The sequence below is a fragment of the Microcebus murinus genome, chromosome 15 (genome assembly GCF_040939455.1).
Source record: "Microcebus murinus isolate Inina chromosome 15, M.murinus_Inina_mat1.0, whole genome shotgun sequence".
Lineage (NCBI taxonomy): Eukaryota > Metazoa > Chordata > Mammalia > Primates > Cheirogaleidae > Microcebus > Microcebus murinus.
The window spans coordinates 61371886-61386631 of record NC_134118.1 but is presented as its reverse complement, the minus strand read 5'-3'; the positions used below and the strand labels follow the sequence as shown (position 1 = coordinate 61386631).

Genomic DNA, 14746 nt, shown 5'->3' with positions numbered 1-14746 from the left:
CACCAGAGGTGACCAAGTCCTCCAGAAAGGTGCTACAAATTCAGGGGTGGGAGCAAGGAGATAAGGATTATATTTTCATGACCACTTCTGCTTTATTTGAATTAGTTTATTCTATTCAGAGTTTTCCACATGTCCTGTCTTTATGCCACACACAAGACAAACCAGACTTGAATCCCAGGTTCTTCCTCAAGTTCCACAAGAACCTCACCAACTCATGTTACCAAATGATGTGTCAGCTGAGATTAAGGACAAAGTTAACCAAGTAAAGAGGTTGACATTTAGGGTGCCCAAGCAGAGGACACTACCTCTGCAAAGGCCCTGAAGTGAGAGACAGCATGACTTGTTTTCATTATTGAAGGAAAGTTCAAATGGACTTTATATCTTTTCTCATTTGTGGGGCATGGGTTGGGTGTTTCTTTACTTCTCATTTTCAATACACTCCAACAATGCACCCTGTGTATTTCTTTAGACAAGACTAAAATGCAAATGTATGTTTGTTGCTATTCTTTTTACTATCACCAATTCAAAACAAAACCTTAACTTTACATAGTGCTTTACAATGTTCAATGCAATTTTCACTATCTCATTTGAAATTCTCAATGGCCCGTCACCACCAGAGATAATCAGTGAATCATCTGGCTCTTCATAGAACCATTTGTGAGTTTCGACAAGAATTAACTATAGAACTTACTGAAACATCAAACATTTTAAAAATAATTGAAAATATTATTGAGGTTTTTTTTTTTTTTATTTTTACCAAGAAGCAAAAGAGTGGTTTTTCAAAGACACACCTACTGCATATACATAGCAAAGTGGCTCATGTGGTGGGCGGGGGGGGGGGGGGGGGAGGGGGGGAAGGCACAGCATATTTTCTTTTACAGCCAACAACACGAGGAATAGCATTTTAGAATAATTGTTTATATATTTATAAAACTAAAAAGAATAGAGTGTATGACTTATGAAATAAAATCATTGCTACATTTTTAAAAAGCATTAAAAAACACACCTCTCACCTTTCTAACATTCCCTTTGGTGTGATGGTAGTTATGGAGGGAGTAGGTATTGATAGGATTCAGGTACTGTGTTTCCCCGAAAATAAGACTTAGCCATAAAATAAGCCCTGGCAGGATTTCTAAGCATTTGTGCAATAGAAGCCCTACCCCCAAAATAAGACCTAGTGACGGGCGTGGCTACGCAGCGCATCTGCACAACCCATGCATTTCGTGGCAGAGCGGTAAAGAGGATGAGCAGCCCTTCTCATCTGCCCCATCGTGACAGCTACTATCCCAGAGGTGACCGGAAAGGTGCGGGCAGCCCCTCCAACAAGGTCGGCTCCCCCCATCAGGTCCCGGCCATCCTGTGCGTGCTGGAAACTGAGGCTTTGAGGGGAAAATAACACACCCCCTGAACATAAGCCCTAGGGTGTCTTCTTGAGGAAAAATAAATATAAGACGCTGTCTTATTTTCGGGGAAACACAGCAGTGGGTTCTGGGCTCGCACAAGCCTTGCCACGAAGCGCTGTGAGCCTGGCTGTGCACACCTGAGGAAGGACAACTGAACATAGGCTTTGCTGACTTGCCGGTAAACTGTTCAGTTAGAGTTGGTTCATTTAAAGCAATTATGAATGCACGGATCAGCGCTATGGGAAAAGAGAACTTTTGCACACTCTGAGAGGTCTCAGAAGCAATTTGTTCTCCCCATCTGACCCTCCTGTGGGTTCCAGGCCAAGTGTCTCCCGGAAAAGGCTGGTTTCTCTCAACGCCCCCCTTTCTGTCTGTGTTCTTGGTTACCAGACTTGCTTACTTTGCACTATCCCTCAGAGCCCATGGCTTCCTCTGCTTTTTCTCCCTGCAGAACCCTCCTTTTCTCAAAAGTGCTCACAAACTTCTCTATGTCTTAGCTACCACAAGACTGAGCACATTTCCTGTTGGCTGAATAAGCTCTATTCAATCCAAATAAATTAAAGAGGAAAAGCTAAGCACTTTAACATTGTGAATGCTCATTAAAACTCAAAAAATTCTCAGGAGCATAGTCTGGTTCCCTTAGAAATACAATTCCGTCAACAGGTTATTGCCGTCTCTGAACACTGAGTATCTGCTGTGTGCAGAAGTATAATATTGACGTTGTTACCATGAATTTCATTTTCCCACAATTTTGATCATTTTAATTCACACTCCATTAAAATTATTATTTTCAAAATTTAACACAAAGCCTTTCCCTCTTTCTCCTATGGGCGCCAGACAGAACTGGATGTGCGACAGGAATGAAATATTAATTAGAGTGCAAAACAGTGGAAAGATCCCCACTGCGTTGCAGATTAGAAGTGGGCGTCAGGAAGTTCCTGCAGGAGGCCATGTTATTTCCTTACAATTTTTATAAAGAGAGCAATTAACAAGAAAAATGTTGAATCTTGCCATAGGAGTAAAGTGGAACTGGAGTTGATGACTTGGCCTTGAAAAGGCATGCTCTTGGACACTGTAGAAATGACATGGTGGTAGAATCCACGGGTTGGGGGATCTGAGACTGGCTCAGCAATACTGTCCACCAGGCATGGGAACGTTGTGAAATTACCAACCCCTTCACACCCCAGTGTCCTCATCTGTAAAGTGGGTTTCATACAAACAACTTCTTTGGTTGTAAGGGCTGAAAGCATGTATGTATTATGCATAATGTGAAGAATTTTCATTGAATAAATCACATGAAGAGCACTCAACAATTAAAACATTATTTTTTTGTTGGTTCTTGGTTTGGACCCATTTGAATCTCTTCCATACCCTCATAGGTACCATGGTCGGTTCTCTAGAACACAGCTGCATTGACAGTTCTGGTGGTGGTGAACTGTGAACAAACAGAATGTTGGGTGAACTAATACTCCCCAATTCCATCAGTCTACTTATTCACTACTGCATTGTTGTTGAGGGCAGGACCTGGGCTGTCTTCACTGTGACAATGTTAGCACCTAGTATAACGCTAGCAATAGTATATAGCCCAATGGGTATTTACTAACTTGAAATAATCGAATGTACTTGTTAATAAAGTTTTTTACAGTGGTAATAAATCTAAAGTTCAACTATGGCACAAAAACATTATTATTTTTTATCATGTAGGAATAAAATTAAATCTGAATGTCATGTTTCAGTCTGAAATGTCGGTTTTTGGCATGCTCATGGTCAAAGAATGACCAGACGCATCAAAGTAAGGCAAGCACAAAAATAAGGTTTATTAAGAAGAGAAAGATAGAATTATAGAGCAAGAACAAGATACTAGTTTACAGAGCATGATATCTACACCACGAACGGACACACTGACGCGGTAAAGGGAGAGCAAAAGGAAGGTTACAAAAAGGGTTGGTTGTGGTCTCAGTCTTGTTTCATAGTGCCTGGATTGGGACCTCCCTGTCGTTCAGACATCACCATGGAACCACTTTGGACAGTTGGAAGTTGCACAATCTGAGTCTTAACTGCACATGCAGGTTGTTCTAGGTCAATTTCCAGACTCTATGGTACCTATGCTGCTTGGCCCATGGGCTGGAGAGTGCTCTGCATTCTTTTGCAGCTAGGGTGCTAAGTTCTGATTGGCAGATTCGTGGGGTATTCCCTCCTCCTCAGGTATGGCAGTCTCTTGGGAAATGATTGGGGTGGGGAAGGACCAAGATGGGAGAGTGGGGCCCACCCTGGTCCTTCTTCCCAGGTGGGGCAATTGCACCAAGACAACAGCATCCACTTTCATCCCCAGGAGACCCGGAATCCCTTGCTAATACCTAACATGAATGGAAACAGAAAATAACTGGCCAAGAGTGACAGATCATCTATATTGCAGTCCAGACATATTCAGTTGTTTGTCAAGAAGCTATATGTTAGCCTTTATGAATCAGAACGGTGTCTTTATTTTGTTTATTTTTGATGAAAAAGCAAATTCTGTGAGGTTTTCCCAATGCCATTCATGGCACTCTATGTGCCTGACATGCACTTTTTGAATATTGAAATTATATTTTGAAATTATACACATGGAACAGAATTTAAAAAGAGTTCATGGGAATTAGAGGTGTAGACTTATGTTTTTCTTGATTTTTCCTTTTGGTGTTATTTATAACTCACTGAAATCCTTTTCATTTAAGCTGCATTGTGTAGGTTTTCCTAGATAAATTTCAGATTTATCAAAGAGGCATTGTAACTGACCTTAAATAATTTCATCAATTCAATTTTGAAGTTTTATTAAGCAAATGAAGATAAATTCTGATGTGTATTTTTGTCCAGAAATGCTTATTTATATTTATATTCATCTTTAATAATTATGGGTTGATTAGCATTTTAGTCAATCAGGTAGATATGACCTTCAACTTGCTGATCTAGCTTTTGCTTTTCCTGTGTTAATTTATGAATAATTTACATTTGGCCCATGGGCATTTTACAATACACAATGACATGGATATCTTGATAAGTTGCTAATTAACAATTTTATCAGCAACCTCTTCCCAAAACAGCAGATATCTTGCCTTAGGAACTTTGTGTTTTTAACTATGTCTAATACAGTGCTTTGCAAGGGGTAGCAAAGGATAAAAAATTAAGAAATTGTTAATTTCCATGAGCTACTTGATGAATGTTTTGAATAATTATTTCAAATGCTTTCCATAGAAAACCAATACCCTTTTTTTTCTTAAAGGCATCTATTCCTTATTTACTATTCTATGTATATTGGCTGTGTGAATTAACTTCTGATAACTTTAGTTGAAGGTGTATCAACTAAAGACAATTTTGTTGCAATAGAAAACTAAATAAAAAACATGTATGCGGCCGGGCGCTGTGGCTCACGCCTGTAATCCTAGCTCTTGGGAGGCCGAGGCGGGCGGATTGCTCAAGGTCAGGAGTTCAAAACCAGCCTGAGCAAGAGCGAGACCCCGTCTCTACTATAAATAGAAAGAAATTAATTGGCCAATTGATATATATATAAAAATTTAGCCGGGCATAGTGGCGCATGCCTGTAGTCCCAGCTACTCGGGAGGCTGAGGCAGAAGGATCGCTCGAGCCCAGGAGTTTGAGGTTGCTGTGAGCTAGGCTGACGCCATGGCACTCACTCTAGCCTGGACAACAAAGGGAGACTCTGTCTCAAAAAAAAAAAAAAAAAAAAAAAAACATGTATGCCAAAAATAAAAGAAATGCAACTCAACTACAAACCTTTATAGAAAATACTTGCAGTGAAATACAAATTATTCTTTAAATTGAAACATATTTTTTATTACCCAATGGGAAAATATTTTAAAAATTGAGAAAAATCTACTCTTAGGAAGAGCTCAAAGAAATGGGCTTGGTTATAGTCTTGCAGTGAATTAGGCAGTAGCATTATCCTTCAGAGATAGTAATTCTTCAGAGAGTAATTTGTCATTATGCACTTATTATTCCCATATTCTCCATATTTTTTACCTAATAATTACACAGTTAGGAAATATGGTTTAAGGAAATAAGTCAAAATTTAGAAAGTGCTTTATAGAAAAAGGTGTTCAATAAAACAATATTTATATAGAAAGGAAAAAATTCTCTCAGAAAAGAAATGATTACTTATGATATATCCACATGATAGAATATTGTGGACTCATTAAGATGGTTACAATAATTGCAAAAAATATTTAAAATTATATTATTTAAATATAGTATAAAACTATACTCACCAATGTTAATGATACTTTTTTTGAAAATTAGATTATGGATTCTTTTTTTCCTCTTTTCTACTTTCATATATTTGTTATTTTTAATCACTATGTATTAGTTTTATAATTTAAGATAAATAAATCACAGAGTTCATCGCAGTAACCCTCTCAGAGATTATCCTCTGGACTATTTTATATCCCAAAGAATTACGTCACGTTAAACCGAGAAAGCAAAGTACGCTCTCAAGAACTCTCAGCAGTAAGGGGGCTCTATTAAAGATTCTTTGTTAACCCCATCAAAGGCAGAGGGGAGAGAATTTGTGAAACTCCCGGTCCTGTTTAGAGGCGTGCATGTCTGAAGAAGCCAGTCTGGCTGCAGCTTAGGCGGGAAGGGCAGGCACAGTAGTAGCAGATGAGCTGAACATAAAAGACAAGGAACAGATCACGCCTGTCCTTGTTCGCCTTCAGGAAAATGGGAAATTTTGGAGGAGGCTTTTTTTTTTTTGCTTTGTTTGTTTGTTTTTAATGACAAGATCCACTTCACATTCTAAACAATCACAATGATCTCCTTAGAATGTGATCATTGTGATTGTTTAAAGGAACATGGATGGAATCTGAGAGACCAGTTTCGGAAGCTACGGCTACAGTAGACAGAAGTAGTGATGGGGCCTGAATTATGGTGCTAGTGGCCATGCAGCCAGAGAGAAGTAGAGAGATTTGAAATATTTCGCAAAGATAAAATTGGCAAGAGTTTGTGATCCTGGGGACTAGGGGAGAGGAAGACACCAAGTTCCCTTTGATTTACAGTTGTCTAAGAGGTTTTGTTTTTTTTTTTTTAAATCACAAAGGAGTGTTGAATTTTATAAAATACTATTTTAGCAACTATAATATGATTCTATGACTTTCTTATTATTTCTGTTAATGTAACATATTATATTTATTGATATTTAAATGTTAAACCACTTTTGTATTTTCAAGATAAATTTCACTAGATTATAATATATTAATTTTTAGATATCACTCTATTAAATTACTCAGTAATATTTTGCTTAGGAATTTTACATCTATGTTTAAGAGAGGTATTGAGCTATAATTTTCTTTACTTATAGTGTTCTTGTTGAGATTTGATATCAAGCAGCATTGGCCTTACAATAATTGTTTGGAATTATTTTTTTCCTTCTTCTATACTTTGGAAGAAAGTATGTAAGTCAGAGTTTATTTCTTTCTTAAAAAAATTGGAAAAATTCACAGTCGAATCCATCTAGATCTAGAGTTTTCTTGCTCTGTGGGGATGTTTTCTAATAAAAGACTCAACTTTTTTAGTATATAAGGATTAATCACATTTTTTATTTACATCACGACATCTCAGAGTGTGTGTTACTTTCAAGAGTCACTGGCCACATTGTTGTCCAGTTGCTGAATCATTGTACTTTGTAGAGTAATATCAAAGAAACCATGATCTACTTTTTACATGATTCCGCCATGGTATGACTGAAACCACCATGGCAGGAGAAGGTTTAACTTGTTCACAAAAGTAGAGTGCTCCTCACTTTGATCTTCAGCCTGGTATGTATAGATCCTCCCTATATGTACATATATGGTATGTAAGATTATATGGTATGTAAGATTATATGTACATATATGGCATGTAAGATTAACATAATCTCCTGTTTTAGTATCATAGGCTCCTGTTTTAAAATGTACCTGGGATTTTTTTATTTGGGTTATGGTGAAGCCAGCAGATCAGGAGACAACTGCCAATGCAAAGACAGTTGTTACTCACAGTTCCCAAGAGGAGGGGGCATCTCACTGCAGGGCCACACATGGAAGCACCAGCATTAATTGGGCATCAGGAGAGGAGGGGAAAGCCTGAGCCAGAACCTTTATTGCAGTTTCGAGGGAAGGAATGAGCAAGGAACAGTAGGCAAGCTGAGGAGATGGTTTGAACACTTTTGGCAGACTCTGGAATATAAAGGTCCCTTGAATTTCCATATAAATTTTAAAATTAGCTTACCTATTTCTGCAAAAATATCTTGAATCCTTTTGGTGAACCACTGCAGTCACTCCTCCCAGAATGGCCACTTGGACTGACCCAGGGAAAGCATGGTGTCTGCCTCCATATAATTTGTGAATGGTGTAAGATAGTTTTCTAGAACCTGGCCTTGTTCTGCAGGAACCTGATAAAAGGAGGTGGATGTGGGTAAGGACTGAAGGATTGGTTGGTTTAAATATCAAAGGTGTACTCACAGGCAAGTTGTTAGTTATCTCTAGGAATTGGTTAACCTGGGGAAGGGCATTCCCTCCCAGGTCCATAAGGCCCCAAGTATGTCAAAGCATTGTAAAATACAGAAAACAGAAAACGTGATTGATATAGTTCCATTCTCTTTACAGATATTCATCACAGCCATGGCAAGAGATGAAAGGGTAGACTTAGAGCACTTTGCCTGTAAACAAAACTGGCTGAAATCAGCATGTATTGAGGTCAGTGGGTTTGTATCCATCTGCAGCTTGTCATGGCTTCTTTAAGGATTTCCATTCCTTCCAGGGGCTGTTTTCTTTGCACAAGTGCAATTATTAACTGGGGGCAAAGCCCAGTAAAAGTATCTGTTGCCTATTGAATGTGCTCCCCATTACAAGTACTGATGGAGAGCTAAACCTGTGAGAATAATATTTCCAAGTCAGGAACACTGGGCATAGAAAACTTCACAAACAAAGCAGCAAGGACCCCAGGAAGTATTCTTGTATATCCAGAGCCCCAAGCACAGTGCTCAGATGGTATATTTTTTTTGCAAAGAGTTTTCTACCTTTGTTAATCAGTTTACAGAGCTAAATAATTTGCCCTTGAGTTGAGAGCTGTCTCACACTGTCTTACAAATTATTTTGGGAAAGACCCCATGCTTTCTCTGTGGCAGCCCAAGTGACCATTCTGGGAGGAGGAACTGCAGCAATTCACCAAAAGGATTCAATTTTTTTTTTCTGCAAAAATAGATAAGCTGATTCTAAAATTTATATGGAAATACAAGGGACCTAGGATTTTAATCTTGGAAAAGAACAAATAAGGACTCAAATCCCCATTTCAAATTTTGCTACAAAGCTACAGTAATCCAGATTGTATGGTATTGGCATAAAGATAGACCTATAGACCAACTGAATGAATTGTGAGTTCACAAATAAACTCATACATACATTTATAGTCCATTGATTATGAAAAGGGTGACCAAGACCAATCAATGAGGAAAGAACACTGTTCAACAAATGGCTCTGGGACAACTGAATATACGCATGTAAAAGAATGAGTTTGGGCCCCCTTCTTCATACCATTTATAGAGATTAACTCAAAATGTATCATAGACTTAAACATAAGAGCATATCAAAAGCACAAGCAACAACAAAAAAGATAAATTGGATTGCATTAAAAGTAAAAATCTTGTGCTGCAAATGATGTTATGAAGAAAGTGAAAAGAAAATCCAAGGAATGGGAGGAAATTTTGAAAACTCGTCTATCTGATAATGAACTAGTATCCATTCACAATATGCGAAGAACACTTGCAACTCAATAACAAAAACACACATAGCCCAATTAAAAAATGAGTGAAGGACTTGAATAAACATTCCTCCAGAGAAGATACACAAATGGCTAATAAACATAAAGAGATGCTCAACCTCAATAGTCATTAGGAAAACGCAATTCAAAACCACAATGAGATATCAATCTATACCCACTAGGATGGCTATAATCAAGGAGACAGACAATAGGTAAGTGTTGACAAGGATGTGAAGAAATTGAAATCCTCATTTCTTGTTGAGAATATAAAATGGTTCAACTACTTTGGAAACATTTTAGCAGTTCCTCAAACTGTCAAACATAACTTACCATATGATGGAGCATTTCTATCCTACGTATATACCCAAGAAAAATGAAAACATATGTCCATTCAAAAGTTTATACATGAATGTTCATAGTAGCATTATCCAAAATAGCAAAAAGTGGAAATCACACAAATGTCCTTTAACTGATGAATGAATAAATAAAATGTGGTATATTCATATAATGGAATATTATTTGCTAATAAAGAGGAATGAAGAACTGATATGTGTTGCAACATGTATGGACCTTAAAAGCATTATGCTAAGTGAAAGAAACCAGTCACAGAAAGACCACATTGTATGGTTCCTTTTATATAAAATGTTCAGAATATGCACATGTATAAAGACCAAAAGTACATTAGCCCAGTGCCTAGGGCTGGGGGTGGCAGGCAGGAAGACTTATAATGTGAATACTAATGGTTATAGGATTTATTTTTGAGTTAATAAAAATTTTCCAGGCTTAGACTGTTGTGATGCATGTACCTTTCTGTGAATACACTGAAAACCACTGAATTGTAAACTTCACATGGTGAGTTTTATGGCATGTCAAATTACATGTTGATAGAGATGCTAAAAATGTTACGAAAAAATGCAATAAAAGTTACATTAAAGTTTAAAACATAATGTTATATTTAAATTACATGAGAACAAAATACTTTAATACAGTAATATTTATGTTTATTTTAAAGTTAATACCATTTATTTAAATATACAATCACGAGCCTAACGGTTGCTTACCAACACAGTTTCTATGCTTCTGCCAAGTATCATTTAATTTTGAAAGGAATGTAATATGAGATCATGGGGGCTTTCCACGTTTTTCTCCCAGAAATGCTGGTAAATCCAGCTAAAGATGGTTTCTTTCACAGTTGACAGGAAATCCTGATCTACTTTGAAAAACCTCTCATTGCTATTATGAGGGCATGTTCCCTCAAACCCAGTAATTCATTCCTGTCGAAGGGTAACCGCTTATTCTCATAGCACACTTTTCTGAGAAGTTCTTGATATAACTCATTTCTACATATGAGTCACAATTTTTCCCAGTAAGTTCAAACTATTGCCTCCGGAGCTAGCAGTATAAGGATAAGGACACAGAACTCGATAGTAAAAATAGATATGGTATCTCTCCTCCTGTGGCTTTAGACCTAAAAGTGAAGAATGGAAACTTTAGATAATTAAGAACCTTCACAACACATGATAACAGTCAGAGCCAAGAAATGTGAAACTAGATAGAAATTAATTAAGTTAATGATTTCTAGTTTTAAGTAGCTGTATGTGGCAGAAACAATACGAAGCCCTGTGCAATCCTCAAGAAAAACTCCGTAAAGGTACAAATGAAGAAATGTAAACTCAGAGAGAACAAGCATGTTGCCTGAGGCTACATAATTATTAAGCAACATGTAGACCCCCAATAAAAGAAAATATCCCTGGCTCGTATTATATACACACATACATATATATAATGTATATGCCTGTATATATATATATACTTGCGTATATATAATATATCATTATACATATACAATCAATAGAGTGTCATAATAAGAGCAATAATAGTTTTATGTCACTTTACAATTTATAAAGTGTGTTCATTAAGGCTCAGAGATGGTCATTGGCTTGCTCCAAGTTAATTGGCTCATTTAATTAGAAACAAGACTAGATTCAAATTTAAGACTTCTGGTGAAAAAAATATTTAGAAATATGTCCAGGAATCCCTGTGTTATGATTCTTTAGCTTTGATTAATACTGAGATTTCTATTCTAAGACATGGAGCTGACATCATCTGTTAACTTTTCTTCTTTCTCATCTCTGTCCTGTTTCACTCTAGGAGTTGGAATTTTAGATTCTACTACAGACACCCACTTTGATTTTCTGTCTCTTACAATTGTCCCTCTTTTACCCAGAAGCTGGTCATTAAAAGCTAAGTGTATCTATTCAAGTGAACAGGGAAGTTGAATAATTACACAGTAGAATAGAACCCAAATTCTTTTGAGAGGGTGATAATAGACTAACTTGACTAACCAACTTAAAAATCCACTGATCAGTGTTATTCAACTCTCAGCTTCACATAAGTAATGTAGATTTGTGACATGTAACAACTATCTACTGAAACAAAACAAAACAAAACCACTTCCTCTGAATTTACCACCTCCATAACAAAAAAAGATCCACTTTTAGAATATGTCCACGGTAATGAATTTGCCAATTGAAAAGAGACTATAGCAGAGTATGTGAATGAGAAAAGAATAATACTAAAAGAAATTCAAAAAATCCTTAGGTCTTATGGATTTCAGATTCAGAGTTTTTAATATTCTTTGTATATGGGCTCATTTCTTTCTCCCTTTCTTGTCCATAAACTCCCAAGCAACATAATGATGTATTGTTAACCAATTTGGTGATATGTTGACAATCATCATAATATTAAAGACAATAGTGTATTAGTTTAAATCTTTTCTTTGCATCCCATTACTTTGGCCTGCTTAATTTTACTCTTTTTCCTTCCTCTTTAATGGCTCTAGTGTTTAACTCTTTCAAGAGAAATATGGTGTCAGTGAATATTGTCAATTTCAGTACCTTACCTTCCTGGACACAGTAATTGGCCAGCAGTGGACATGTGACCCAAGCTAGGCCAATTCAAAGTTCTTTTGTGAGACTTTTCTAAATGGAGCTGGCAGAGAAGTTGATTTGCTCTGTGGTTCTGTGGAAGTGTGGCTCTCACTCTGCCCCCCTGTAGGCCCCTAAGTGGTGACTGTTTTTCTCCTTCATATGCCATCCTCCTGATGTCATGCTTATGGTGGGGACACTCCTGCTTCTCCTTGCCATTTCTGGATGATTTTCTCAATCTTCTCCATAAAACCTCCTGGCTTGGAATCTCATATCCTCAGAAGACCTGCTACCACCATGAGCTACAGGCATCTGTGGACTTTCAGCTCACTCCTCTCCCATCTGGGAGATTTTAGTTCCTGGCTTAACGACGTTCTTCTTATAACAATCTACATTCATTATTCTCAGTGATTTCAATATCCACATAGATAATCATCCTAAAACGGGTCATGTGGTTCTTCAACCTCCTGTCAAGTGCTCTGTTCTCCTGCCTAATTTAGCACCTCCATTCCCCCTTGTAGTCCCATAGACTTTGTCATTACTTATGATCTGAACTTCCAGCATCACATGCTCCTCTCACACCTCTTATTGTTCTAGAATGCTCCCTCCAAAACACAGTTCTCCCACCCCATCGGAACAGCAGACTCACCTTTTCACTAAACTCCCTCTTCTTCTAACTGGTCTCATTTTCCAGCTGAAATTACATTGTCGATTTTATCTCTTATAATTACTCTCTCACTCGCACCTTTAACCCCTTCCCCTTTTTTCATGCTACATCTCTAGCAAAACCCTAACTGATGATATCTGTCTTTCCATTCACCGCCCCCTCCCTCAGCACAGGTACAAGTAAACAATTTGTACCTGTCTCTCCAAGGCCAAATAGCACCACATTTAAACACACTGTCATGCTGACTGGGATCGTTCAAAGCGCATGACCATTAACCTCGAGTTGGCACTGAACACAGTCGGGGAATCAACTGAGCTTCCCCTGTCCATTTATGCTTCTCCCCTCAATCCTGCTGTACTTCCTCCTATGCTCACTACCGTCTGATGATTTTGCATTATATTTCTCTGAAAAAAAAGGAAGCAAAGTGCACTAATCAGGGTTCTCCAGAGAAATATATATATATGTGTATATATATATATATGTATGTATATATATATATATATATAGAGAGAGAGAGAGAGAGAGAATATGAATGAATGAAGGTGAGAGTTGATGGTGCAGTCTTAAGTCCAAAATGTGCAGGCTGGAAATTCAGGCAGGGTTTCTATATTGCTGTCTTGAGACAATGTTGCTTCTCTTTTGGGAAGCCTCAGTCTTTGCTCTTATGGCCTTCAACTGATTAGATGAGGCCCAGCCACATTAGGAAGAGGAATATGCTTTACGCAGTCTACTGATTTACATGTAAACCGCATCTAAAAAATACCTTCACAGCGACATCTAGACTAGTGACTGATCAAGCAGCTGGGCGCCATCACCCAGCCAGGCTGACACACAAAAGTAAGCATGGCACAATGAGAAGAAGCACTCCCCAAGCTCCCACCCACACAGTAATTGCCTGCCCACTGGCAGTAGTGCCCACGTGCTCTCTTTCCTTACGTTTTGCTGTAAATTGGGGCTTTGCAGCCCCCACACTCTTGCCACATCAGGTGGATGATTCTCACTGTAGGGAAGCCGCACTCTGCATTGTAGGATGCTTAGCAGCCCCTCTGGCCTCCGTCCACTAATTTCAGTAGCACTGTTAACTGTGGCAAAGAAAATGGAAGAAAATGGTCTCCAGACATTCATTGCCAGACGTTCTCTGGGTGATGAACTTTCCCTAGGTTGGAACCACTGCCGTAAATAAACTCCCTGTGCTCCCAGCGTCAAGCCCTCACGCCGAGCACCAGAGTCCAGCCTGACTCAGCAATTCTCCCCTCGCTTTATGGTATCACCAATTCCATCAGGGTTCCCCTCTTTATTGGGCTATTCCCATCGTGTACAAACATGCTTTCATTCTTCCCCCAAAATATCTTGGAGCCTCACTTCAGCTTTTCTCTATTCCTCAATGTCCTTGTTCCCTTTTATAGTAAAATTCCTTGAAAATGTTCGTAATCACTCTCAAGTGTTTCGTTTCCTGTTCTTTCTTAAATTCACTCCACGCGGGGCTTTGCCTTGCTGCTCCAGGAAAGCTGCTCTCATCAATGTCACCAATGACCCCGGCATTGCCGAATCCAGAGGGCGATTCTCGGTTCTTATCTCCCTTGTCTTCTGTGCGAGATTTGCCATCGTCAGAAACTTTCCCCCCTTCATGTATTCTCCTCACTTGGCTTCCAGAGCAGCGCTTTCTGGGTTTCCATTTGACCTCTTTTGCAGCAACTCTTCACTCTCAGCTTTGAGATCTTCTTCATCGTCCCGACCATACACATTTTAAGTTCCAAGATAATCAGGCCTTGGACCTCTTCTCTGTCACACTCACTCATTTGATGATCTCATACTGTCCCTTAGCATGCACGATGCCACCTCAGTTTGTACGTCCAGTCCGTACTGCATCCATGAACCCCGGACTCATGTATCCTTGCCCTTGGCTGTGGGATTTCGCAGTTCCTTCATCTAGTGGCAGAGCCTTGATTTGGGGCCTGACCACA

General features: G+C 38.5%; 1 pseudogene; it reads right to left on the bottom strand.

Annotated features, from left to right (window-relative positions):
* Window positions 1-7911: 7911 nt before the first annotated feature.
* Window positions 7912-14509, bottom strand: LOC109729236 (COP9 signalosome complex subunit 3 pseudogene; annotated as a pseudogene).
* Window positions 14510-14746: the final 237 nt, after the last annotated feature.